We start from the raw sequence: 3,404 nt of genomic DNA, 5'->3' as shown, positions 1-3,404 counted from the left end.
GATTCTTTCTATTGTTTTTCTATTCTCTATTTCATTTATTTCTGCTCTGATCTTTATTATTTTGTTTCTTCTGATGGCTGTGGGCTTTCTTTTGCTGACCTCTATTTGTTCTAGTTGTATAGTTAATGTTTTGATTTTGTCCCTTCCTTCTTTTTTGATGTGTGCGTCGTTGCTATAAAATGTCCTCTGAGGACTGCCTTTGCTGTGTCCCAAATGTTTTGGTATTATGTGTTTTCATTCTTGTTTGATTCTAGGAATTTTTTAATTCCATCTCTTCTATTACCCATTCGTTTGTAAGCAGGATGTTATTCAGTTTCCGTGTAATTGATTTTCTTCCATTGATCTTCCTGTTGATAATTTCTACCTTGATGGGATTGTGGTCAGAGAAGATACTTTGTATGATCTCAATGTTTTGGATTTTGTTGAGGGTTTCTCTGTGGCCTAAGATGCGGTCTACTCTGGAGAACTTTCTATGTGTGTTGGAAAATAATGTGTACTTTGCAGATGTTAAGTGTAGTGTTCTATATATGTCTGTGAGGTCAAGTTGGCTGATTATGCCCTTTAGCTCTTCTGTATCTTTACTGACTTTCTTTCTAGATGTTCTGCCCTTTACCAAGAGTGGTGTGTTGAAGTCTCCTACCAATATTGTGAAACTGTCAATTTCTCTTTTCAGTGCTGTTAGGGTTTCTTTTATGCATTTTGAAGCCCTGTCATTGGGATGTAGATATTTATTATGGTTATTTCTTCATGATGGATCATCCCTTTACTCATGGTATAATGCCCTTCTTTGTTTTATATTGTGGATTTTCTTTTAAAGTCTATTTTATCTGAGATTAGTATTGCCACTCCTGCTCTTTTTTGGTAGCTGTTTGCTTGATTTTTTTTCTATCCTTTGATTTTTAATTAATTTACATCTTTGTTTCTAAGGTGTGTCTCTTGTAGACAACATATTGATGGATCCAGTTTTTTCATCTATTCTGTCACTGTCTGTCTTTTTATGTGTGTATTTAGGCCATTTACATTCAGTGTAATTATTGATAGGTGTGAGTTTATTGCTGTCATTTTGTGGTGCTTTGTTTGTGGTGCTGATGTTTTCTTTGTTCCTCTTACTCTCCTGTGCTGAATTCCTTTTGTTTGTGGATTTTTAAAATTTCTTTTGTTTTTGTAGATTTTGTGTTTACTGAGACTTTATGTTTTTCTTCTCTATTTTGATGAGTAGGTTTTTTAACTTTCTTTGTGGTTACCTTGAAATTTACCCTTACCTTCCTAAGTTAGAACCAGTCTTTTATTACTTGGTATCACCTTGCCTTCCTCTCCATTAGAAGGTTCTATATTTATACCATTTATTCCCTATTTTATTGTTCTGATGTTGTTGTCATTTACAGAGTAACCTCTGTGGTTCCCTGTTGTAATTCTTTTGGTTATGAATAGTCCTTGTGAGTTAATTTCCTAGGTTGGTATCTGGCTGGTACAATCCTGCATCCTAGATTCAGCCTGTGGTCTGATGTTGTTTGTTCTCAGACCGATGGACTCCCTGTAATAATTCTTGTAAATTTTGTATGGTTTTTACATAGTCCCTTAATTTCTGTTTGTCTGTAAGTGTCCTAATTTCACCATCATATTTCAGCGAGAGTTTTGCAGGATATATTATTCTTGGCTGGCAATTTTTTTCCTTTCAAGGTTTTATATATGTCATCCTATTGCCTTCTTGCTTGCATGGTTTCTGCCAAATAATCCGAGCTTAGTCTTATCGTTTCTCCTCTGTATGTGACTTTTTGTTTTTCTGGAGCTTCTCTCAGGATTCTTTGGTTTTAGTGAGTGTGATTGATATGCCTTGGTGATTTTCTTTTGGGGTTTATCCTATATAGGGTTCATTGAGCTTCTTGGATGGTCAGCCTTTCATCTTTCATGATATTGAGGAAGTTTTCTGTCAGCTGTTCTTCAGTGATCCTCACTGTGCTTTCTGTTTTCTCCCTTTATTCTGGAACTCTGATCACACACAAATTTTTGCTTTTGATTGTACCTCACATAATTCTCAGGGTTTCTTCATTATTCTTCAATCTTTTTTCTTATTTTTGTTCATACAGAGTTGTATCTAAGTGTTTATCTTCAGTTTTGCTGATCCTGTCTTCCATCATTTCAAACCTCCTCCTTGCCCTTCTTTGACACTGTCCATTTCTGAAATATTGTTGTTTACCTTTTGAAATTCTAATTGTTGTTTTTTTATGATTTCTAGTTGTGAATTTATTTTGGCATTTTGTTCCTGTATTATTTTCTTGAATTATTCCCTTTATGTCTGTATTTTCCATGAATTTGTCTGCCTTTACCACGAATTTGTATATTTTTTTCCTCATTTTTGTTTCAACTCTTGGATACCTCTGAATATTAGAGTTTTGATTTCCTTATCAGGTAGTTCTAGGGCCTTTTGTTCTACTGGAAAGTCATCTAGTATTTTATTATGGATGCCTACTGGAACCATCTTGTCCTTTTTTTTAATATGTTTTGATATTGTCTGCTGTCTTTGGGACATTCAGTAGAATTCTCCTCATTTATTAATTATAGATTTGTTTGTCTCGTCCTGCTTTTCTGTTTTATTTGGTTATTCTGAGCAGGCGGGCTGTGCATTCTTTGTTATTTGCTCATCTGTGGGCCTGATACTTTTTGCCTCCTTGTCCAATAGACAGGGTTAGCCACTCAGCTACGGTGCAGCAGGGCAGGTCCAGCTGATGAGAAGTTGCTGGGATGGATTGTTTGTGGCATGTACTAGGGCTGACAGAGCGGGCCGGGAATCAGTATACGGCAGGTTCTGGTAGGCCATGCCTGTGCTGCTCGGGGGTGTCATGTTCAGTACATGGTGCAGGTAGGCAGGAAGGAGGGGGGAGATTGTGATGTGTGGAGCTAAGATGAGTATGGGAAAGAGAGAGAGGAGAGACACACAGGAGCCAAAAACAAACAAACAACAAAAAAAGAGTGCTTAGGGAGCTTGCCATTGGAATGGAGAGACGAGAGGCCGAGAAATGGAGAAAAACAAAATAAAAAAAAAAAGAAAAAGGGCAAAAGAAAAGTAAATAAATAAAAAGTAGGAGGGGAAGAAAAGAAAAGCAAAGCACACAGGGATCTCACCAGTGCTGCTGCAAAGACTTGGAAAGTGGCTCCCAGGCTGCAAAGTACAGCCTGGTTAGAAGGGGTAGAGGTGTCACACAGGGCCACTTATTTAGGAGACAGGAAGAGAAGGTAACTATAGAGAGACAAGAAACTGAGAAATGAAGAAAGACAAAAGAGGAAAAAGAGAGAAAAGAAAACAAACTAAAAAAACACACACAAAAAAAGAAAATCAAAACAAAGAAAAAAAAGAAAAAAATATTGCCCCTAGGGATCCCAAGTCGTGGCTGCGCAGACTGAGG

The sequence above is a fragment of the Trichechus manatus genome, unplaced genomic scaffold, assembly GCF_000243295.1.
Source record: "Trichechus manatus latirostris isolate Lorelei unplaced genomic scaffold, TriManLat1.0 scaffold00193, whole genome shotgun sequence".
In the NCBI taxonomy this organism is placed as follows: Eukaryota; Metazoa; Chordata; class Mammalia; order Sirenia; family Trichechidae; genus Trichechus; species Trichechus manatus.
The sequence above is the reverse complement of the archived record's forward strand: the minus strand, read 5'-3'. Positions refer to the sequence as shown.